Source organism: Myxocyprinus asiaticus, chromosome 5 (genome assembly GCF_019703515.2).
Source record: "Myxocyprinus asiaticus isolate MX2 ecotype Aquarium Trade chromosome 5, UBuf_Myxa_2, whole genome shotgun sequence".
Taxonomy (NCBI): domain Eukaryota; kingdom Metazoa; phylum Chordata; class Actinopteri; order Cypriniformes; family Catostomidae; genus Myxocyprinus; species Myxocyprinus asiaticus.
The window spans coordinates 11,951,898-11,978,065 of NC_059348.1; the positions used below are offsets into that span (position 1 = coordinate 11,951,898).

General features: G+C 39.7%; 1 pseudogene; it reads left to right on the forward strand.

Moving 5' to 3' along the window:
• The window catches only part of LOC127440581 (uncharacterized), an 85,411-nt pseudogene that overhangs the window by 31,956 nt on the left and 27,287 nt on the right, over nt 1-26,168 (forward strand).

Sequence of the window (26,168 nt, forward strand, 5' to 3'; positions counted from 1 at the left end):
CTTTAACATAAACCTAACCAATAGTGTCCTAAAAGATAAATGAGAGGTGAACAAAAAAGACATCCTTACCCTTAACCAACACCTAAACCAAACCGATAGTCCTAAAAGCAAATGCAACATCAAAGAAATGTTTTCTGAAGCAACCAGGTCATTTTGTGTCACTTCTATGACACTTTTGTCTCACGTGTCAGCTGTCATTTTTCAAACGATGCGTTATAGTAAAAGTTTCGATGTCATAACATAGCAGTGTGAGCAACAGAGTGAAAAATAAGGGTTTATAATGTCATAATGAGCCATTGTACTTGTGATTTGTGTGCAAGTTGTTGTTTAGCACCTCTAGGGTTAATTTCACCAGGAAACTGCAGTAAAATGTAAACGAGGCACATAAAACCAGAGAGTATTTAGCAGAGACAGGCACTAATGTTCAAATTAATGGGAAAGATTGGAATGGCCAACGGATGTAGAAAAGGAAGTCCCGCCTTACATGTAAAAGAACACAAGCACATGCGCATTAGCTATACAAAACAGGATGCCAGCCTGGGCACCTGCCCATGTCGCCCATGCCTTAATCCGCCACTGGTTGGAATCCATGCCATCCATTGTGTCATTTGAAAGTGTGCTCTCCATGTTTGCCATGTTTTTTTTATTCTTCTTGCCAAAGATGTTGTTAGTCACTGCTTCAGCTGTCCCTAAGCTAAAAGGAATAACTCATCCAAAAATAAACATCCTCTCATTATTTACTCACCATTATTTACTTTGCTTAACAAACATTATTTACATGTCTTTGTTACATGTCTTTCAAACAACAAAAGTTCCTAGCGACCATGCACTGTAAAGTGCCATAAAAGCGTTCTGTATGACTTGTGTGCTATAGTCCAATTTTTTATTAAGTAAAACGATAGCTTTGTGTGAGAAACAGAATGAAAATTCAGTTGTTATTCATTATTTCCCAGCGTCAAATCTCTGACGTCTCATTTGTGATCGCGTTTAGATACTGTACGTTAAGATTGCATTGACATCATAAATTATGACCAAATTTTCATTTTATTGTGAACTAGTCCTTTAAATATGTCTTTCCATGCCTGACTGCCTGAATTTTTCTTTCCAGCGTTTTTTTGCTCGACACCTTTAGTTTACTCACCTTTATCTGACCTCTCTCTTTCTCTATTTTGAGCACTTTTGTTGGAGATTATGTATAACATCGTACCTCAGAACTGCCTTCCAGAAATCTAATGCAACCCTTGACATTGTATGCATGTGAATAAGGTAGAATGCTGAATATTAATGTGGAAAAAGCTGTAAATTATCCTGAAAGCAACAAGCTCGACATTTTCACAGCTTCATTAATATACGGTATGGTTAAAGTGAGTCCATTAATGTTAAATCTTCAACCTTCAGTCTGCTTAAGAGCTCTGAATATCATCACATAATGTTACAAGAATCTTTTTGCAAGCTGTTCAGTCTTCACTCTTGGAATTAGGTCATTGTTTAACCAGCATTAATGTATGATTAATATATATAAATATAGTTTCCCTGGAGCAGTTCCAAGTAAATTATATTTTGGTTATCTTCTAACAGAATGTTATATGCTATACAGTCAGTCAGTAAGATAATTAATGTTTGTACTGGATCAAAGATGATACTGTATACAGTTTATCACGGACATAGTTTTACCATAGTTTTATTTTGTATTTATTTTAATCATCAAGGCTAGAGAAACTGAAGGAAAAAAAGAGGAAAGTGTGACTGTGAACAGCTGGAAGTGTTCCTGTGGGAATGTTTATTTATTTATTTATTTTCTGCTGCCGTGGCATTGGCATGTGGTGTTTGCCCGTGTTTTTAAACTTCATCCTCTTTAATATCTCTGATCCGGCCCTGAATCCAGTAGCCTTTTCACTGAAAACAGCTCAGCTTAACAACCCGGCAGTGTCTAAATCCAGAGAGAGCTGTTGCTAGCCATGCACAGTATTTTCACACTAATATTTACTTAGCTTTAATGCGTGCTCATATTTTGGCTGAAAAGTACCAGGTGCCAGATGTATCTGTTCTTTTTTAGATGCTGTTAGTGTTTTTGTTCCTGTTCTTTGATTGGTCAAGTGGTCTTCCCTAATGACCCATCTGTTCACAATCACATCCGTTAAATCCTTTATGTGTGATTGATGTTGTTGATTAGTTTGTTGCTTGTAGCTTTTTCTCTTTGTTGTTTGCGTTTTGGGTCTTAGGTTGTTGTTGACTACTCCATGTACCAGATGTTTATTTGTTACCTTTGTTATATTCATTATTTGTCGCTATTTTTGGAAATTGTCGATATTGAGAATTTACTCTTTAATATGTCACCCTTGATTGATCATTTTACAGTATAAGAAAGGGGATAGTTATGTCAACTTAAGGGGCTTTGTGCCATAACAATCCAGTAGATGCATATAGTGTAAACAGCTTTATTGATTATAATTAGAGTGGTAAATTACTTTTCACACTTTGCGATGCACCGCTCACATTCATTGTAGCAGACTGATCACACTGTGAATTCGGCAACAAGAGGTCGTAAGTTTTGCTGCTGAAATCAGTCTGTGCTTATCGAAATTCAATTCACTGCCTCCAGTGGCTGAAACTGGAAGTGTTGTTGGCCAGTTTCCAGGTGAAATGTCCACAGGGTGGTGCTAAAAGTGAGTTATATATTTTTAGTTGTGAATATTTTTATTAACTCTACTCCTAATCCCAAACCTTAAACCTAACCATCAGTGGAGTAAAAATGCTAATTTTTGAACAAAAATGAAACTTCTGGATCATGCTTACCATTGAACGCAATAACTTCCTGGTTTCCATAGGACGAGAAACCTTGTCTCAGAGGTTGTTTGTGCAAAGCTCTATAAGTAGCACCACAGGGAAATGTGAAGATGTCTGAATTGATGCAAAAATGTCCGATGGAGGGTGGCGCTTGTCAGTAATTTGGTAGAATGGAGTCAACTTCAGGGTACATGAACAGTCGGAACGGAAGCAGCATGCCAATGTCTTAGATCATGTTGACTGTAGTCAGGGTGTTAGGCTAATGAACTGTGTAAGCTTAACATTACATTGCTTATTCATATTCTTCTTATTTAAGCTGAAGTATGTAAAGACTGTGTTGAAATATTTTCTCCAATACCAGTTTGATATACTATTTTCAGAGAAATGTTAACACTGTGGCTCTGTGGTGATTGTGTGCTTGTTTGTTAGAGCATCCCAACCAATTCTCAATTCTGTTGATGCTAATAGCACAAAATGACTCACGTCAGCTTTAACTATTTAACTATTGGTGTCTTTTGTCATATTGATATTGCACCATTTATAAAAACATAAACCACTCAAGGCCTCATTAGGACATTTACATGCACTTTAAAAATTAGATTTAAAGGGATAGTTCACCCAAAAATGAAAATTCTCTTCTCATTTACTCACCCTCATGCCATCCCAGATGTGGATGACTTTCTTTCTTCTGCAGAACACAAACAAAAACATTTTGAAGAATATATCAGCTCTTTAGGTCCATACTATGCAAGTGAATGGGTGCCAGAACTCTGAATGTCCAAATATCACATAAAGGAAACATAGCAATAATCCATGTGACTCCAGTAGTTAAATCTATATCTTTAGAAGCAATTAAATAGGTGTGGGTGAGAAACAGATCAAAACTGAAGTTCGTTTTTACTCTAAATCTCCACTTTCTCTTTTACATCTGAAAGTCACATGTTGTGCCTGTTTAGTTTCACTTTCACATCTGAAAGTTAAAGTTAAAGTGGAGATTTAGGGTAAAAAATAGGACTAAATATTGATCTGTTTCATCAATATTTAGTCATATGGATTACTTTTATGTTTCCTTTATGTGATTTTTGGAGCTACAAACGTCTGATTGTATTGTATGGACCGACAGAGCTGAGATATTCTTCTAAAAATCTTCATTTGTGTTCTGCTGAAGAAAGAAAATCATACACATCAGAGATGGCATGAGGGTGAGTAATTGAGGAGAGAATTTTCATTTTTAGGTGAACTATCTCTTAATTTGGACTTGAGTAATAATTTGTCTTTTTAAAATATCATGTACACACTTTAGTCTGACTGAACCCAGAGAAATGTTAACACTGTGGCTCTGTGGTAATTGCAAACTTGTTTGTTTGAGCATCCCAACCAACCCAACGTAGCAACATAAGCTATTTTCCCATCAAGGCTTTTTTATGCGCATTTAAGGATATCGCTTAAAATCTGCTGGATTGAAACACCAAGATGTGAATAAAATCTCCAAAATGCGCATGGAAAGCCTATACGCTCGCTTGAGGTGAATACGTTTTTTATTTGATAAGAAGAAATGTGCATAAACTATGATGGAAACACATTTACAGAATAAACTCCTATTGAATTTATCAGGAATACAAGATGCTCATCAAAAAAATCATGTGACTGAATAATTCATTCATAACTGGATGAACCAGCGGACCAATCATCGCACCTGAATTGTTGCCCTGGTCATTCTGAAACACCGGTGTCCTAAAAATCCAAAGCCTGCATAGAGTTTTCAGAGTAAATAAGTTAAACACAAACTTGCACTTTTTCCAGAAGAGCAGGTTTATTGATACCTTTAAAGAATATCTTATAGATCCCCACCACAAAGTTATGATGGAGGAATGCACACACATAGTGCTCCCAGAACTGTGTGACGCGCTGTCATTTCCAGTCATGAAACGAGTTATTCAAGTGTTTTGTCTGCATGTCCTAAACCGCAATTATTTTATTAATAAAAGAGACACACAGTCACTACAATTTCCCTGGAAGTGACGATTTTGTTCTTTTGAACGCAAGGGATGGAAATACTGCTTTATGCGCATATTGTTCTTGCGATATTCTGATATTTCACATAAATTAAATGTGCAACTTGGATGGAAACATAGCTATTGTCTACAAAAATTACTCACGTCAGCTTTAATAAATGTAACGTTTGGTGATTTTTTCCACATTGCTGTTTTCCGCCATTTTATAAAAGAAATAAGCCACTTAAAGCATTGTCAGTAGCATGCCCTTTAAAAGTTAGATTTCATTTGGACTAAAGCATGTGTAATGTAAACACTTTAGTCCAACTGAAGTCGGATACCAGTCTGATTTTTGTGAAGTCGCACTGACTAGATAATGTGATTGTAGCTTGACTTCTTCCAGCATGTATACACCTTAATCGGATCACAACTAGACTCAGTGTTGTGCGTATGTTAAGTCTGATGACAGTTACGGGTGCTTCATATTAAATCATATGGATATCAACGGGAGAATCACTTCTACATGATTATTTAGATAGATGGGATGGCTGACTACCATACTGCTCTTGCTGTTTCTGTTATATCTGTGTTTGGCAAAAACAGTGAGAGAAGTATGGATAGTATGCCATTGTGAACACGGCCATACACTCACGAGCATGTGGCTCGTGAATCAGAGCTATGCCCGATGCATGAAATAATCTCTGTTTTGAGTCAGTTCTTCTCATTGAACTTGTCTAACGTGCGGACTGAATCGTTTGAAACACTTTGTCATGCAGTAAAAGAGTAACGGGATGATTTAGAAGACAGAAGACATAATGCTGAATACAGTGGATATTTACTTCAAACAAAACCTGCAGCTCCTTTCAGTTGTCACGCGTGAGTGCGTGCACAGTCTGTGAACGATTGTCTACTGCAGATAAAGACATTTTCTAAATAAAAGTGTATCAAAATACTAACATTACATGAAAGCGCTTAAAAGTACCAAAAATTACCAAGCCAATACCATGTTTATTGGACATGATCCTTGGAGTAGCCTTCCATAGAAATACCATGCTATAGGCTTACTGTATTGTGTTGATAGTGCCTTGAGTCTATTTGCAGGGATTTATGATTAAACGTTAAACGACAAATGAAGTGGACTGACTTACTGAAGAAGTTAAATTTCAGGTTTAGACTGCAAATGTCACATACATATTGCTGGAATTGCTCAGACGTGACGCACAATCTCAAATATTTGATCACGCATTGTGTCATGTATACTTTTACAGACAGTAAACTCATCAGCATCTTCAATGCAAAAACCCATTGTAGCTCAATTATAACTACTCAAACATACTGAGTGATTTGACCTGTGGTAAAATCATTGGAATGAATGGCTTCTTTTATGGCTGATTTGGATGAATCACAGTGAGTTTCTTCATAATTGCTGGCAGAGGATCATTAGAGAAAATCAAATACTGTTTCTTTTCAGTTGAAAATGTATGTATTTTAGTGTTTTTTGTTAAATATTATTTTCCTTTGATTTTATGTTAAAATGAAAGTTCTTTAATGGGTAAATGCCAAAATGCAAAAATGAAAGAGTTCTTTAATGTGTAAATGGCAAAATGCAAACCCAACTGTGTGTTTCAGTTCAGCCTCTACACAACCACCAGTCCATGAGCGTTTCGGTAATTACCCTTTAAGAGGCAAAGTGAGAGCATTACAAAGTCTGTGGCTCAAGTCTATAATCTCCTGAAGCTGAGATTTATAAAGAAAGGTGAAAGATGGCCAAGATCACTGTAAATAAAGGGAAAAGAGCCTCTGCTAAACCCACATAATGCTCCTCAAAAGCGTCTTTCACGCGGTGGTACATCAAAAGACCCCTTGAGCAGTGCGGACTGGAGGTGACCCTTAGCTGCTTATTCATTTCCTGAGCGTGTTTGAGCGGTTTTGTCCTCCTCATATACCCAAAAGTGCCATTTATTTTGTATCATGGTTTTTAGTGTTCTTCTTAAAAAGCTCCATTTACTGTAATTATCCATTTTATGTTCATTATTTGAAATGGGAAATCTATTATCTTGCTCTTTATGTATCACGTTAAAATGATTAAATCATGTAATGCTCTATCCACATCATCAATGTAAATACAGAATAGACAGAGGGAGGAAATTAATGAGAAGGAAATATAACATCTTGGTTACTTTCGTAACCTCCGTTCCCTGATGGAGGTAACGAGACGTTGTGTTGATGTAGTGACACTAGGGGTCTCTCTTGGGAGCCCCAAACACCTCTGATCTTTGAAAAAAGGCCAATGGGAATTGGCGAGTGGAATTTGCATGCCACTCCCCCGGACATACGGGTATCAAAGGAGCTGGCTCGCAACCACTCATTCAGGTTTTGTGCTGAGGAGCCACAAGGACTGAATTGTGTTACGTGGACTGGTGGTGCGAGATGGGAAGACCGCTGTGTGCCTCGTAGCCAGCGCACCAGGCCATCACGTAACCTCCTCCAACGCTCCTACGAGCGTTGAACGATCCCATTGGTCAGGGCCCAGGAGGCCGCCACACTCCTAGTAGAGTGGGCTCGCAGTCCCAATGGGGATGGCACGTCCTGGGCATGATATGCCATCGCTATGGCGTCAATGACCCAGTGGGCAATCCTCTGTTTGGAGACAGCGCTCCCTTTCCGCTGTCCGCCAAAGCAGACAAAGAGCTGCTCGGAGCTTCTAAAGCTCTGCGTGCGATCCAAACAGATACGCAAAACACGCACCGGACACAGCAACGCCAAGGCTGGGTCTGCCTCCTCCTGGGGCAGCACTTGCAGGTTCACCACCTGATCCCTAAATGGGGTCGTGGGAACCTTGGGCACATAGCCCGGTTGGGGTCTCAGGATCACGTGAGAGTAGCCCGGACCGAACTCCAGGCACGTTTTGCTGACAGAGAACGCCTGCAGATCCTCTACCCTCTTGATGGATTTGAGCGCAGTCAGGAGGGCAGTCTTCAAGGAGAGTGCCTTTAGCTCAACTGACTCCAGGGGCTCGAATGGAGCTCACCGTAGGCCCCCGGAGGACCACAGAGAGGTCCCATGAGGGGATGAGGCACGGTCTGGAGGGAGTCAACCTCCTAGCGCCTCTCAGGAACCTGATGATCAAGTCGTGCTTCCCCAAATACTTACCGTCTACTGTATCGTGATGTGCCGATATAGCGGCTACATACACCTTCAAGGTGGAGGAGGACAGCCGCCCCTCCAGCCTCTCCTGCAGGAAGGAAAGCACCGATCCGAGGGTCGGGGGGGCTTCCCCTGTAGCACCATACCTGATGTAAGTGAACGGTGGGTGAGCACCGGATATGCGACCCAGGGAATAAGGAAACCGCTCTTCTGTTGAATTTTTGGGTACCGCTGCCCCTTGGGCATGCAGTGAAATCAAAGAAAAAGGAAACAAAAGATTCTCGTCCCGGCCCTCCACCGGGGGATGGAGTGGTCTGTCCACCAGCTCCAGAGCAGCGGGTCTCCTCGTCCCTGGGTCGCCTGTCTCAGGGGCACTTCGAAGCCTTCCCTGGGTTCTTGGTGGCTGACCATGAGACGGGTGGCATCTGCTTCCTGTGGGTGGCTCCACGCCGGGGCCGGGCCAGGGGGGTGGGCTGAGGCGGAGCTGGTGCTGTTGCCGCAGGATGACGTCCTTGGCGACAAGCAGACGTGGTGTGGGGTCTTGAACCGTGCTGGGGCAGGATGTGCTGAATAGCCTCTGTCTGCTGTTTCACCGCCGAGAACTGCTGGGCAAAGTCCTCGATGGTGTTGCCGAACAGGCCAACCTGGGAGATGGGGGCATCAAGGAACTGTGCCTTGTCAGCCTCCCTCATCTCGACCAGGTTGAGCCATAGGTGGCACTCCTGGACCACCAGGGTGGACATCGCCTGCCAGAGAGACCATGCCGTGACCTTCGTCGCCCAGAGAGCGTGGTCAGTCGCCGAGCGCAGCTCCTGCATCAATCCCGGGTCAGAACTACCCTCGTCTTTTAGCGCCTTGGCTTGGTGTACTTGCAGGAGAGCCATGCCATGCAGGGTGGAGACGGCCTGTACAGCGGCACCATAGGCCTTAGTCGTGAAAGACGACATAAGCCTACAGGCCCTGGATGGGAGTTTTGGGTGGCCCCGCCAGGTGGCGGCGCTCTGCAGGCACAGATGCCCTGCAATCGCCTTATCCACGTGGGGAATCGCCGAATACCCCCTGGCAGCCCCACCATCGAGGGTAGTGAGAGCGGGGGAGCTGAAAGACTGGGATTGGGCAGTGAAAGGTGCCCTCCACGATCTTGTCAGCTCCTCATGCACCTCCGGGAAGAAAGGGACCAGGGCGGGGCGCAGCCGTGAGCGGCGCTTTGGGCCCAGGAACCAATCATCGAGCCACGAGGGTTCAAGGGAGAGTGGGGGATTCCACTCCAGCCCGACACTCACAGCCACCTGGGCAAGCATGTCTGTCAGCTCCGCGTTGGCCTGCGACTGGGCGACCATACCCGAAGGTGGAAGCCCAGCCGATGCCTCAGCATCGGACTGGACGAGCCCGCTCTCTGATGCTGCGATCGACAGCTCATCCTCTTCGCATGCTCCGAATGAGAGTGCGAACTCGCCCTGAGATGAACCAGCGGTCTCATACCAGAACCCGACCGGGGCAGACGAGCGTGCTGGGGAATGGGAGGTCCGTGGGGGGTTTTCTGGTGGAGGTGCTCCCATTGAAGTCCCCAAATCCGACTTGGCCTCATACCCGTAGGTAAAAGGACTGAGGCGGGGAGCCGCTGGGGTGGCTTTCCTTCTTACGAAAGAAATCCGTGACCGCAAAGTTGCCATAGTCATGTTCTCGCAATGATGACATGACCCGTCCACGAACGATGTCTCCACGTGGGCGGCGCCCAAACACGTCAGGCAGTGAACGCGGCCGTCAGAAGCGGAGAGGTAATGACCGCAACCAGGAATTATACACAAACAGAAAGTCATCTTTAAAAAAGACGCTCCCGTAAGTGCCACTCTTTTAGTAGAAGAAAAGAAAAGAATATACTCTTTTAGCCTGCCGAAGCGCCCAGGGGCGTTTTCTGCACTCCACCGGTGCAGAGGGGGAGAAGCCGCTGAAATGCGCCGTAAATCCAGCAGATGAGGTGAATGAACTCGGCGGATGAATTCAGCTCAATGAATAGAACCGCTCGGCTCCGAAGAGAAAATCTGAATGAGTGGTTGCGAGCCAGCTCCTTTTATACCCGTATGTCTGGGGGAGTTGCATGCAAATTCCCTCGCCAATTCCCATTGGCCTTTTCTCAATGATCAGAGGTGTTTGGGGCTCCCAAGAGTGACCCCTAGTGTCACTACATCAACACAATGTCAAGTGAGTGACAGATAGGGAATGTACAATCTTGTTTTACCTCCACCCCGATACTAAGATTTTGTGTTTGAGTTACCAAGGCATTGGTATGTGGTTTCTAAAATGTTCTGGGTGGTTGCTGTTTTTTTTTTTTTTTTTTGTGGTTTCTAGGTGCTTGATAACTGACCCAAGTTAAGCCCAACACCATGTCTCCATGACATTCTGGAGTCTAACATGGCTTGAGTCCATTCTTGAATATCTGAGAGATTTTTTTTTGCACGTTTTACCAGGAAAAAATTCTGATCGGTTAGAAATGTAATATCACACCTCTCCTCAAAAAGCTACATTATTTCAGCTAGCATTCATGTCTGTTGCACAAAGGGTGTAAGATGAATTTACACATCAAAGTTTAATACTAAGAATTAGGGGTTTAGAAATAAGGACAATTTCTTCAAAAAGACATTTAATCGAAAGCTAATTGCTAATAAGCTTTGTCATTGTTTTGATAATTTTATATTTCATTTTAATTTATGAGATGTGGAATTGCTCAGACATGGTTTGCAACACTATACCATACAATGATGTGAACTTACTCATAATCTTCTTGAAAGCTCACAAGGACACCAGCACACACACTGAAGGTGTTAATGAGTGCATGATTTATCAGTTTGAATGGATTACAGTCACAATCCATCTCTCTGTGTAGGTCAGGACTGCAGTGAACAGGCCCTGATTCAGCGCTTCAGAGGGGATGGCATCAGTTACAAGGCCAAGCTGATCGGGATTGATGATGTGACGGCGGCGCGTGGAGACAAACTGTGCCAGGACTCCATGATGAAGCTGAAGGTAAAGATGTCTGATAGAAGAGAAAGGAGCTGGAGGTTTGATTGCTGGAAAGAAGCCATGTTAGGATGTATAAGAAAGGCTTTACTTTGAACAAAACAAATTTGTTTCTTCATCTATGGCTACTTTTGGCACACTTTTCATACTTGGTCAGTTTATTTAATTTGTCCACTAACAATGTCTTACATTAAATATATATATACTACATCACTGGCTTTGTCATTTAATACAGGGTCCTCTGATAATCTCCAAAGAGTTTAACATCCTAGATTTATGGACAGATCAGTTTGTTTAATATAGCAGGTTCTTCAATGTGATACCAGGTATCAACCGGGTTAGAATGAAGAAGAATGGATTTCCGATAGCATTCCCACAAAGCCATAGATTACTAATCTACTGATCCTTAGCTGTCAGGAAATGTCCATCTCAGCATCGCTTCTCCCTTTGTTCTCGAGTCAGTGCTCAAACGGATTTGACAGCTCATTGAGGGTGAACACAGGCTGCTGGCATTGGTAGCTGTATCTGTGTGTATTATAGTTAAGCTGTTAAGCATTGACTTAAGAGAGATGTCAGGAGATCAAACCTGCTCCAAGTGACCATGGAACGTGTTAAGAATTGCTTCTCATTATACAACAAAAGACCAAGGCAATGGAAAAAGTCTTCTTCAAAGGCTTCAGTCAGCACAATCTGTTTAATTCCTTCAATCAAAGAAGTCTGAGAATATTAGCAGTCAGTGTTCTAGACACGTCTCCATTGAGTCTTTTGTAGTGCTGAATGTAAAGTAACAAAAGAGACCTAACAAAAATGATGTAGAACTGAAAAGGTGTCAGTTATGTAACATATGCAACCATCCCCCCATTCAAACTATGGAAACCTCTTCATATCTCACTACCTTAACTGCAGATGTTTTAATTGACGTTTGCTTTAAAGCTGAAGTGTGTAATTTCTGTGGCACTGCACGGCGTCACCAAGTGGAATTACACAAATAATCACTGTTTTCATACAGATTACAGGAAACTCCTCCTGTCTTCCATTGGTTGTGCAAGCAGATAGTCCTGCCCCTAACTCACACCATGGGTCGAGCCAGTGTTGCTGTGTTGGAATGGACGGGTCACTCAAACAAACAGAAATGTTTTAATAGTGGCACAGTGCCACAATATTACACTTTTGGGAGAAATCAACCTACAAATGGCTTACTAGTTTTCTCTGCAGATTATGGTGGGATACAAGAAAGAATTTCAACATCGAAAAGTTACACGCATCAGCTTTAATTTGGTGCACTTAGGAACATCCATCCATCCATCCATTTTACAAAACGTAAAAAGGGGACTCATCCTTTTTTTCTTTGAACTGCAACAGGGAATTGCTACCTCGGCACGGTCAAAAGGGAACCACAAACAGAGAATTTTCTTGACAGTGTCCTTCGGTGGAATCAAGATTTATGATGAGAGATCAGGGGTGAGTGGAGGATACAATTCATTTGATTGTTATACACATGCACTTTTAAAGAGGTCATACTTTTGTAGCATTTTATCATTATTTATTTATTTTTAGTCCACAAGGTTTTGTTGCACCACAGATTCACACAAGGTACAGTGATATAAATACACATGGAATAATGTACATTAAATAAAAACAGGTATAGAAAATATGATGCATAACATAAAAAAATCTATTAAAGAAAAAACAGGCTCACTGTCTTTGCTTTATTTAATTATTGCATATTTGTATTGAATTCAGGGTTTCTTGTGCATGTGAAAAGAGCACCATTACAGAGGGGTATTCCAGAAAGCAAGGTTAATTTACCATGACATAAACCCTGAACTCTCGGTTGATTAACCCCAAACTTGCTTACTCGTGGTATGTGGGTTCCAGAACACCTGCACTGGGTTAGTTCACTCAACCGTGAGTTTGAAACTCAGAGTTTGTGCACGTTCACGGTGAACTCAGAAAGGCATTCTCAGCAGATCGCTGAATTATCGAGTAACCAGGGAAACAGATGCTAAGAAGAAAAGCGCCATATTTCAGTGATGCAGAACATGAAGTTTTAATGACTGCAGACAAGCATTACTTCATCTTCATTCGTAATAGCGATAGAAGCTGCATCGGTTTAGGACTGAGAGTTTGCGTGACAGAAAGTATACTGAATCATTGCGTGAATTTTTTAATTAATAAAACTATCAAGTTTTACCATACATGTAAAAGCTTAATTCAACATTAATATTAGACCTCTCTTGCCTACATTAATGTTTAATAGGTCGACCGTTATGTTATTTGTTTGTGCTGAACTTCATTCTAAGTATTAACATTCATATTCTATTAATATTATGATAATTGGCTATAGGTTTACTATATATTTTATTTTAAGATACATTTTACTGGTATTTGCCATGTCCTGTGCATGCTCATTTTATTTTACTGTTTATCATGTGAACTGAATGTATTTCCTTTATTTTTAATAGCATTTGATGTACCCAGTTGGGGTTTCTAAAAATTTCAGATCACCTTTAATTTCCCACGGTTGCTGATGGTGTCATTGTATCGATAGACCCTCTCTCAATTGTAGGATCTGTTGTGAGGTAAAGAGGTAAAGATTGCAGTTTACCGTAATATTGCTTTAAAAGTATTATATTGTGCGTAATCTGAACTTCCACGCCCACTGTGTCGCTATTAAAAGGCCACGCATGCACTGACAGCCTCTGAAACTTATTGACATCTACCTGAAATTAAACTAACTTGGGAACATAACCTACTCCGGAGTAAGTTGCTATGGCTACTAACATACCCTGAAAGTTACCTCAGTTTTTGGAACAGAATGCCGAGGTTGTCCGCTTGCTCTGAGTAAACTTACCTGGGTAAGTTGCTTAACCTGCTTTCTGAATACACCTCAGGAGTACTTTGTTACATTATCCTTTCAATAAAAATAACAGTGAGGTTGTGCAATTCGTTTGTTCACAGTAAATTATTGCATGTAAAGAGTTTTTTATGGAATATTTTGCTACGAGCTTAGTCGAAATGAATTGCTGAACCTCACTGCTATTTTTAACACCAGGTTAAAATAACAGGCACAGTAATATACATATTAAATAAAGTAAATAATGACAAAACACTAGGTATATTATAAAATATGAGGTATCAGCACATTACAAAAATCCAATCCAATGCTTGTGTTTACCAGTTGATTAGCGCCACCAACGTGCTGGATTGAGCAGCTGTAGCCACTCTAGAAAATTCCAAAAGCTTGTATCTCATTGGTCTGTTCGTTTTCATCGCAGTCTGAAGAAAAAAAATCGGACCCGATTTGTCGGACCCGATGTGAATAGCGCCATAGGAATTTATTGGTCCAGTTCAAAAGCTCGTTCGAAACGAACAATCGCACTGAAAAAACGGACTTGGTGTGAATAAGCCTTTACAACTGAACCGTGGCTAATGACTACTCAACCCTCTTGACACTGCTTTTTTAAGTAAATCCAACAGTTTATTTTTTGAGTGAACCTGTTAATCAGCCTTGGGGGTGCTCACACATGAGCTTGGGGTTTGCAGTCTTGTCCAATGTACTGTAGTTAGGACACAGCAGCAAACCCGACACACATCCAAGGTCCCATTTCCCATATGGAAACATAAAGACACAAATGTGGCTCAGTTTGGTGTCTTCCTCTAGTGTAGAAGGGTTGCATAAATATACTTGTTGGCAATGCAGGCACAGTAGAGATAATGATCATTATTATCCTTTCTGATCATTAGTGCTCTGTAAGTGTTTTAGAGTCCTGCGGTTATTTCATGCTTTGTACTCATCAACCACATGCACGCACATGCGCACACACGCACACACAGATCAGCCCAGCATCAATCGTTAGTAATCATGGTTATTTATTTAAAAAGAAGCTTTTAGCTTTGAGGTTGTCATTATTCTACTGTAAATCAACTTTTAGCAGATATGCACATGAACATTTACAGTCTGTTTGGGAAAACCAACAAATATTGATAAATGATTAACAAATATTGAAATACTGATATGGATTAACTAAAGGCCATTTGCCATTTAAAAAGACAGGCCCTTCGATATGTTCTGCCCTGATGTCCTGTTTCAATAAGGAATATGCTGAAACAGAAAAGAAAACTGCTCGTCAAACCATTTCTTAGGGATTAGAAAAGGATGGTGAATTCAACCTGATACAGTTATTTTTGTTTTGAGACACACATAGGAAGAGTCTTTAGCCTAGTTAGCTTTCAATCCAACATGGTAAATAAAGTGAGCTTAGCTTACATTATACCGTTACAATAAAGTAGGGCCAATTATTTTACATATAGCTTGCAAAAATGTTTCAAATCCAGTGCAATAAGCACATTTTTAACAGGACAAAATGGTAATACAAATCTGGACTTCAGCCTTGTTTATTTAACCATTTCTCACCAATATAATGAAGTGATAACATTATCAATCCACAGGTCTTACAACACCAGCACTCTGTGCACGAAATCTCCTATATTGCCAAAGACACAAGGGACCATCGCGCCTTTGGCTACGTGTGTGGAAAGAAAGGAAACCACAAATTTGTGGCAATCAAAACGAGCCATTCGGTTAGTGGTTTTGGTCTAAATTTCCATAACTTCAAAAACATTCTAACTGTTCTCTTGGTTAAAACTGCAGTTATTCTTCTTTAACGTCAGTGTTGCTCCTCCTGTAGGCGGAGCCGGTTATACTGAACCTTCGTGAACTGTTCACCCTGGTCTATGACATCAAACAGAGGGAGGAGTCACAGAAAAAGACTCAGAAGGACAAACACTGTGAGCCAGCCATCTATCAGGTAGATCCCAACAACATGAGCCTGAACTGAAGTCTTTCTGGTCAAAAGTGCATTTCATACGTTCAAGAAAGTGTCAGAATGCTTCATATTACTTTTTATATTTTATTATAAGAATATGTAGAGACAATATTGGGTGATGCTGACAATAACATTGCACCAAAACCTTAAAGATTATAATGGAAAGTAAGAATTATATTCATAATATCTCTCATGTTTCAAATGTTTCTGTTGGTTTACCTCTAATGTCTTCTCTACCAATATGCTCCCAATTATGCCTGTTTGTCTCGATGGCTGACACAGAGCATTCTGGAAGATGAGATTGATGATCCAGTGTATCAGGTGGGCAAAATTCACATTTCTATCAGTAATTGTGTCATGTATGTTGACATGTACATGTAATCTGATTTTATAAAGAATAACTGACACATTCTGCTCATATTTTAATCATTTAAATTTCATGTAGTAGTAGTAGATGTTCACGGAACATGAATTTCTGTTAATCATTCAACTCCTACCATTGCCAGTGAATGGATATGCAGTCATGTTTTGTTGATTTGTGTGTATGTTCTACGGAGAGTCATGTACACTCCCACTGGATGTACTGTGATCTTTTCAATCCAGTGCTCTCTCGCTCACACTGAATACAGACAACCTTAACCATCTTTTTGACATCCACATTTTTTCTTCCACCAAGATGGAAGGTCTCAAAATGACACTTTAGTTGTTGTATTTTTCATTATGAAAAAACTTTAAATGATTTCATTTGAAATGTTTTTTGTATCACAATTGTAAATTAAATGCACAAAGTTCTTTCTAACTATAATATTTTACTGTATGATCTTGGAGGAAATGTTATTGCTCAGAGATTGCTCTTTCAGACTTAATGGAGTTCTTGTTTAAGGTATCATCTTTGTCTCAGATGTTTCTCCTAAAATTCCTTCGAAGAAATAAAAATAGACACATATGAGACAATTGTTGAGAAAATAATAGTAAGAGTGTAGAAATATATAATGTATGTGGATTGCATAGCTCTCAATTGCCATTGGATGAATTTGATGAGAAATGGTTGAGGTTATATTGAGATCTTTGATTTTTTGACTGCAATGCTGACAAATCTGAGCACAGTTTGAGACACTGTTGACATCTCTTCTGAAACTCTAGAGAAAATGTGTGAGATTACTGGGGTGATTTTCTCAGAAGAAAATTCAGAAAAGCACGAACCTTAAGCAAAATTGTATATTTAATCTCTATGTAAGCTATTGTTGTACAGGGGAAACAATTGAGATAGTAGAGATCTCATTTGGGATCTTTCTCTCTTGTTAAAAACATATATGGATAAACAGTGAGTTTTGAATGTCGTTAGTGTTGTCGTGTCTGACTGGTTCCCTATGGGGTGTCTCTCGTTTTCTTTCCCAACTCCTCATAGTACATTGTGTTTGAAGCTGGACATGAGCCCCTCCGTGGCCACCAATCAGAAGAGAGCGTTTACCAGGTACTTTGTTAAGCCCATCCCCTTTCTGACCACACCTGTACAGTTAGAGTATCTCAAAGAGATGGGTAGAGTTGCCTTTGATTTTGATTAATATACATTTTATATAAAATCTAAAATGTATATTTTCCAATAACTTGTCAGTTGAAAAATGAGTTGCTCATGTTTACTCTTAGAATTCTACAGTAGACTTAAAGGAATAGTTCACCCAAAAATTCACCATCATGTTGTTCCCAACCCATATGACTTTCTTATGTGAAGCAGTTCGTCTTTTCAATACAATGACAGTTGATAGTAAGCATGACTGCTGTGTGCATTTTCCATTTCCGTTTCTGATTTGTAACTAGTAGCACCTAATAAACAAGCAAAAAAAAAAAAAAAAAATCTAGAGCAAATAGTTTTTCAGAAAATGTATGTACAATAATACCAAGCTATAAAAAGTCAGATTTTTTTAAATCAAATTTTTTATTATGTTTCCAGGTGTTGGTTATTCATGTTTTTGAGACGTTACAGACAGTAAAGCTGAATAAATAATTCTTATTCAAAGTAATGGCCAGCACCATCAAATCACTGCCAACCATGTTAAAATAAAATGTTGCATTACAAAATTCTAAATGTAATCTATGTACTGATTATCATTGTCCCATGTCTTCCAAACATGTTGAGTGGTCCAAACATCTGCAGCCTGAAACTGAACTTTTGGTCGGATTTTAGGAGTGAATGCACTTAGCTGCATAGAAAGCTTTAGGATGTCCCCTTGCTTCCTATTTAGTGAATGACTTAACCTCCAGTGTGCTACCTGTCTGCACTGGTCTCAGAACAGTTCGAAATGCACCTTATTTTCATCCTAACTCCATATAAAGCCTCTGAAAGCAACATTTTTCAGCTTTTGGATGAACCCATTGATTCTCAATGTGAAAATGCACAGCATATATACAGTATGAATGCACTTATTAAAGTTAATGAATAGAACAGTATTGTACAGTGATAATAAAATAAAATATAACAGAATTTATATTAAAATGAAGCAAAATTACCCACAGATGTGTTAATGTTAAAAGTCATTAAAAATATCTAACATGTTTTTTTCATCTTTGGAGGGAATAATGTCCTAAAATCCACATATGTGGACATCATGTTTATCAGTGCGCTGACGCGCGAAAAATGATTGGATTTTTTAAAGTGGCATATCAAACGAAACTAGAGACGCTACTCTTTACACCCAAACAGGTTTCAATGAAAAAACTTAGAGGTTTCTTAGCAGAGGCACTTATGTTGGCTCTGCACCCGTAGAAGCGCTTCACAGAAATCGACGGCATGCTATTGTGTCATATGACTCGGTGCGCCAGAAGTTTAACCCTTAAATGACAGTCTAGAGTGTTGTGAACAGTGTTCAGTCAGTATAAATTAAATTAAATTATGCGTTGCGGATAGCGAAGCCAAAATACAACGTGTACACATGTGGACAAGGGGTCGCACGAGGTTAAAGCTTAAAGGACCCAAAAGTATCATAAATGTAGTTCATGCAATTTGTGCATCATATTCCAAGTCTTCTGAAAGGCATGTAATAGCTTTTGGTGAATAACAACCAGGGGTGTAAAAAGTACTCAGAAATGATACTTAAGTGAAAGTATGGATACTGAGTGAATCTTTTACTCAAAAGTCCAAATATCTAACCAAATACTTGAGTGAAAGTAAAAAAGTATTCACATTGAATTGTACTGAAATATTAAAAAAAAGTAGCTTTTTTCCTAGCTAGAATGAACTCAAGAGAGGAGATTGTGTGAGAGAGGATGTTGTTAAAGTCGACTGGTTTGTCAAGTTGCCTTTTTACTTTCTCTGAGTGTCATATTCCTCCCCCAGTGGCATTCGCAAACTGGTCATAGAATCATGTTACAGTAAATACATGTTTGCAAAATTATTTTATGTGGCCTTTTGTACATAACACTGCAGTTTCCTCGTGGAATGAACAGTAGAGATGCTAAAACAATTACTTTTATCCCCTTTCACTCAAATCACAAGTAAAATGGCAGATTATCAGTTCATAAACACTTTTCGCTCTGTTCCTCACACAATGCTATCTTATGACATATAAAACTTTTACTATAGAGCATGACGCATTTGAATGTTTGCATTACATAACCAACTACATTTACAAGCTTGTTTACATGATCAAGTTGCGCTGTAGCTCAATTGATAGAGCGTTGCACTTGTGATACAAAGGACCAGGGTACGAGTCCTGAAGAGCATGCGAGTCGACACATGAGCCCAAAGTGTCAAATGACGCAATTGTGTTTTTCATCTCACGTTTACTTTTTATTATACTATCGGTTAAGTTTAGGCTCAAGGTTTAGGGTAGGGAGGTAGGTTTTGTTGATTTAAATCTCAATAGAACTTTAACCTTAAAAACCTCATCCGTTCTGGAGAACATTTCACTCACTTATAGCGCCACACAGTGGACATTTCACTTCGGAACTGCCCTGAGACGTGTAATGAACCACATAATTTTATTTTGCAAAAATGTTGCCACAGTCATGCAATGTTCGTTGAATAGCAGAAGCCACTCACGAATTGCGATGTCAGAACACCCAGTCCCTTGAGACAGAGAGAAAGATAAAAAAAAAAAAAACAATTTAAAAGCTTTTAAGAAAGTTAGTAATGTTGTTGCTTTTGTGAATTGTTTTCTGAGGTTTGTTACCTAACCTTGCTGTTGAGCAGATGGATGAATTCAATAAAATTTCATGATTTTTATTTTATTTATTTTGGGGGGGGGGGGGGGATGGGGCCAGTTGGTTGCTTAGGAAGCCTGACTGGAGTCATTCAGCACGCCCTGGATTCGAACTTGCGAAAATGTCATGATTAATATTTACTCAGATATGTACAGTCGCATACGGTCTAGTCGCATAGATATTTCAACGTATTCGAAGCTCAAATTAGATCAGATTCTATCATCTGTCATTTGTCGGATGCAGTGAAAAGGTGGTTTCAGTCCAGTAAGAAGAAAGAAAATGATCTGCAAAAATGTAATTAGTACTTTTCAAGTGTAAATAAAATTGTAAGGAGTAGGGGGCCTGGGTAGCTCAGAAAGTAAAGACGCTGACTACCACACCTGGAGTCCAGGGTGTGCTGAGTGACTCCAGCCAGGCTTCCTAAGAAACCAATTTGCCTGGTTGCTAGGGTGGGTAGAGTCACGTTGGGTTAACCTCCTCGTGGTCGCTATAATGTGGTTCTCACTCTTGGTGGGGCACGTGGTGAGTTGTGCGTGGATGCCAGGGAGAATAGTGTGAGCCTCCACGGTAACGCGCTCAACAAGCCATGTGATAAGATTCGTGGATTGACTGTCTCGAGTCACTACGCCACTTAGAGCGTATTGGGAATTGGGCATTCCAAATTGGGGAGAAAAGGGGAGAAAATAAAAAATAAAAAATATAATTGTAAGGATCTTTACTTTGGAAATGTAATTAAGTAAAAGTACAAGTATTCTGTTTAAATTGCACTCGAGTAAAGGACAAATCCCCTAAAATATACTTAAGTATTTTTATTCAATTACTTTTCACCGCTGAAAACAACCCAAAATGAAAGTCAATTTACAACGAAAATATCGATGTCCGTTGAGTGTTCATGATTGCGTGAAAGAAGCTCGGTCGCAGCGGCATGTTCAGGTGAGAAACAACGCAAGTGTTTATGCAACAGATATCAAGAGTTTCACTGAAAATTATAGAAATCTCAGGTTGTTTCTAACCAAAGCTTATCGTATGCCTTTAGAAGATTTGGAATATGATGCCCATACCACACGGACTACCTTTATATATCTTTTGGGTTCCTTTTTTAAGCTTTAAAGCGAGTCACTTGTGTTTAGCATAAGAAAGAAGAAAAAAGTAATACGGGAATGGCAGAATTTTCATATTTGGGTGAACTATCCCTTTAAATACCCCTGCTGAAAACCCCCAGCTTAAACCAGTATAAGCTAGTTTGCTGGTCTTAGCTGGTTTAAGCTGCTCTAGTTAGCCTTCCTGCCTGGCCAAGTTGCTGTTCAGCTGGTTAAGCTAGTAGGACAGCTGACAAGTGCCCCAAACCCCTCTAGAACCAGCCAACAGACCAGCCTGGTTTAAGGTTTTATTTTTTTTTATTTTTTTTTCGGGGGGGGGGGTCAGCAGGGACCTATAAATATCCTCATTAAAATATGTTTTGGAGCAAAAGCCTTTTTTTGATAACCTATTATAATTTTTAGGTCCCCACAAGTCAGCAGAAAGAAGGAGCCTATGACGTTCCAAAACGCCATTGTATGACTGTAGGTGCTTTTGTACCTCTAACATTCACCCAACCTCCCTGACCCTTCACCATGTATTTAGTGTTCATCTATTGTCTCGATGTACTGCATGGGTTTAGAAGGAAATGTATTAATGAAGAGTAGTTTGGGCAGAAATGAATGAAGTTAAATATTGGCTCTAACAGAACACTCATCATTGCATGGAAAATTAATGGTTGTGGCCAGCAACCATCGTAAAAGACTATTTTTATGAAGAATGTCATAGTTCTCACAATTAGTACTGAGTTTGCTAAATGCATAAATCATTAAACTTACTTATAGAACATTGAAGAATCAGGCATGCAATGCAAAATCCCAGACAGATCTATATCAGTCGCAACAAAGGCTTGCTTTCACCTGAATGAAACTTGTTACTATCAATCCATTTCACAGAGTGTTATTGCTTGTCTGTTCATTCAGTCGGAGCCTTTTGAGTGCCTGGAGCCGCCCTCACATAAATCCAAGTTTCCCCTCCGCAATGTTTGCCAAACATCGATCCTGCCTGAATCTATGAACACTCAAGCCTTCTGTGTGATTTGAAGAAGGCTACTCTAGTTTTCTCTTTAAAATGACATATGTGTTGTTTTTCTTCTTTATTTTTTTCCTTTTTGTCCTTTTACACATACATCTTATTTCTCATCACATCATATTTATACCGATTGTGTTGTGTTTGGATGTGTTGCCTGATTCCCTTCAGTTGTTGATGTTATGCAGTCATTCATAGTCAATTCTTCCCACTGGTACCCAATCACTGTAGTCTTTTTAAGTAACAGTATTATTTCCCAGTCAAGTCCACCACTGGCTTAATAACATCAATGATCACTAAAACTCTAAATCAAAGACCCGTTGTGAAGTGCTCATTGGTGAAATTGATTTTGTGCAGACATTCTTCCAGCATGGTATTATATCTTATTTATGTTCTTCTCTGACTGCCTTGCAGAATATAAACCAGTTTGATCTCTTTGGTGACATGGCCACCCCTCCAGATATCCTGTCAGTAAGTAAACCTCTAGAGAACATTAACAAATCATGTGTTATGTCTCAGGAGCAGATCCAGATGAGATATCTATGAGATGAGATATATAGCATTAGCATTAGCTATATGTGGGGCCAAACATTAAATAATCATATAAAATCTGAATTAGTAGCTGTATACTTGAATGTAGTTATAAATCCTGAAAATATAGTCATAAATTAGAAAATATATTTATTAATCCGAATATAGTTACTATTATAATTTATATTATACTAATATTGGTGTTTCTTCAACTTTGGGCACCTTCATGTTCCTTTTTTCTTTTTGTTATATGAAGGTCTCATTAAAACTGAATGGGAAACTTTTCACAAGGCCTCTACCATTTTTTTTATACTTTTCAAAAGCCTTTTATGTATATATTGTACTGTTTTAGCTTTTTATTCAGTGTATTGTGATAGTATCAACTCAGTGTACTTATTCCATGTCAAACCTACACCTTTACTGTGGTATGGTAATGAAAATAATTTGAGGTCACAAATTGCACATCAAAAACGACATCATTGTCATCACAGATGCCAGCGTCGCCTGCTAACACTCTGGATCCCGAGAGGAGACGACATCAGCACCCCCCAGAATTCTTCACCCATTTCAGCCCACCAGCAGTGCCCTCAGGTATCCCACAAGTGCCATTTCTCATAAGTAATCCAGAGACAGTTTAAAAAAGAACTTTCATAAAAGTTGTTATATTTAAGGCCAATACTATTGATGAAAAATTAATAGTCTGGTTCTGTTTTTTATCTTTATACAATCCTGAAGAGAATTTCACCAATCAGAGAATTGCAGCAAACAAAGCTCGCAAAAAGAGCTCTGCATCGACCTCCCACTCCCATGACGCACTGTGATTGGCGCAATCTCTACACTCTCAGATTAATTAAAGATATGTATATATCTGAATATTTTGCAATAAAATTAAAATCTATTGTTTATATACTTATAATCAACAACTTTAAATCAATAGTTTGTTTTTCCATCATTTTTAATTTAATTACGTCACTCACAATGCTGCATGGGATTGTAGTGACATGCCTTATTGAAAGACGTTAAGTACAGTATTGTACTTATGTTTTTTTGTCAATTTTCTACAAATTTGTTTGTTTTTTGTTTTTTGCTTCAAATCAAATGTTTGTCATATTGTGAGTCATCTCGGAGCTGGCTGGTTTGGTTCATTTCTTAGAACTCTTTTAAAAAGAATTTTGTGAAATCCCTGTGGAAAAACGTATTGGTAAAAAACTTCTGGAAACAAGATGACTGAAAAAGTGGGTGGGAACTGTTGCGCTATTTAGCATACATACCATATCAATAGCACACTTCGTACATACCATAGACTCTATCTGCGTTATTATGCAGACTATTTCAGCATTATGTATACTGTGCTCTCGGTGCAGATTTTCTGTAAGTACTGTATGGATTCCCAGATAGCATACGTACATCTCCAAGATGTCTGTTTTAGATCTTTTCATCTGAAAGCATCACCAATTAACATCTGCTAAACATCTTAAAAAGATCAGATTTAAAAACAATCCAGATCATAAACATCTCAAAAACATCTGCTGAATGTCTTATTGACATCCGAGACATGATAATTGACAAATGTCTTATAGACGTTTTGCAGATGAGCAATAAATGTAAAAAATTGTCTTTCAGATGTAAACACGCACATCAAATAGATGTCTGGGTGATGTATGTGTGCTATCAGGGTTACTACATTTGCTAAAATGTACAGTATACAGTAACAGAGAGCTGCTGTATGTGGGACTATGCATTGCATTTCAAAGTATTCTTTACTTGACCTTCCATTTCCAGTGTGACAAATGACCCACATGTAATATCAGCCATGTTTTTTAATATCTCCTTTTAAATATTTTATCTGATAAATGAATGCTACTTGCTAAATTAAGCATACAATGTAGTGAGTTCATGTGACAACAACGTCAGACTGATCACACTGTTATTTATCGGCATCTGTAGGTCAAATGTTTTGCTGCTGAACTCTGTCTGGGCCTACTGAAATTCAAAGCACTGTCCCCAGTGGCCGAAGCTAAAAGTGTTCTTGAATTTTTGGGCACGTTTATGCTGTAGTTTCTGGGTAAAATGTCTCCAGAGTGGCACCAAAATAAAGTTGTATTTTTAGATACATCAGGAATGTGTATTTTATTAACTCTTCCCTCTGACATTAGGTTTAGGGTTGAGGTTTGGGTTTAAGTAATTTGAGAGCAAAAACGCAACCTCTGAATTGCACTTGTTATTTTTTATGTGAACGTCATTATTTTTTACTTCCTGGTTTCCACGGGACCAGAACCCGTGTCTCTGAGGTTTCTCGTGTAACATGCTATCAGACGCGCTGCATGGAAAATGTGTTCACTCCTGAATTGACACAGTCTGATGGGTGGTGGCACTTGTCTGTAATTTAGCTGAATTATATGAACTTTCAGAAATGACCATTTCCTGTGTGATCTTGGGACTGTCGTTTGAAGACTCTATCGTTGCATAATGCATGTTTCAAATACAATTATTTTTAAATAGTTAACAGTATACAGTATATTGGTGTTCTATTCCAAACGCAGCCGATGACTGGTGCTCAGGAGGAAGGGTATGATGCTCATTCTTGTTTCTCAGGGTATATGACCATGGGTGCTATTCAGGCAGCTCACTGGGCTCAACAATCCTTTGCTACCCAGGCTGCTCCAATGGCCTTTGGAGTTCAGGCACCATTGCAGGTGGCCCAAATGCTTCCTGGAGGCCAGCCTGTGATTTGGGGTCAGGCCAACCTCTTTCACTCTCCAACCACGGGCCAGCAGCAGTGGGCTTTCGTCCCAGCCCAGACGGTGGGCATGGGAGCGCATCCAATTCCAGCCGCTGTGCTTCAGGGTCTTGTCCCCATAGCGACCATGCGGCCCCACTCCTGTGAGCCCCCTGAAACATCATCAGCCATTATGAGTCCTCAGCATTTTGTTGCCTCTACCCTGCGGCGCAGTGGATTTAAACACGCCCAGAATGAGGACCCTCAAGAGGAGACGATAGTAGTACACATGCACACTAGACAACCGGAAGCTGCAGCAGACCCTGCACAGCCCTCTAAGAAACAGGAAGTAGAGGAACTGGATCTTTCACAGATGAGTTTGAATCCAGGGTCGTCGATATCTCCATCCACGACTGACTCTTGTAAGTTCAAAACACACAAATCCCTCATAATTGTTGCGCGTAAATGTTGGAGATCCTACATAAACAAAGATTGAAAATGATCATGTATCAAGGGTGTTAAGTAGTTTAGTAATAAAGTACAATTACTTAAGTATTATTTTGGGGAATATCTACTTTACTTGAGTAATATTGAAACCAAATACTTGTACTTTTACTCAATTATATTTCTAAGAACCATAAGAAACAAATTACTGATTAAAGGAACACTCAGTAATGCGCTTTGGTGCACTGACACCTAGCATTGTGGATGCAGGATCACACAAAAGTACTAATGCCGTTGCAGAAATGTGTAATTTACAGTAAGCCATGATTAATTTGTCAGATTTATTAGTTTATCGGGCATTTTCCCCCCAACCTGCTCCATGTACAATAAAAC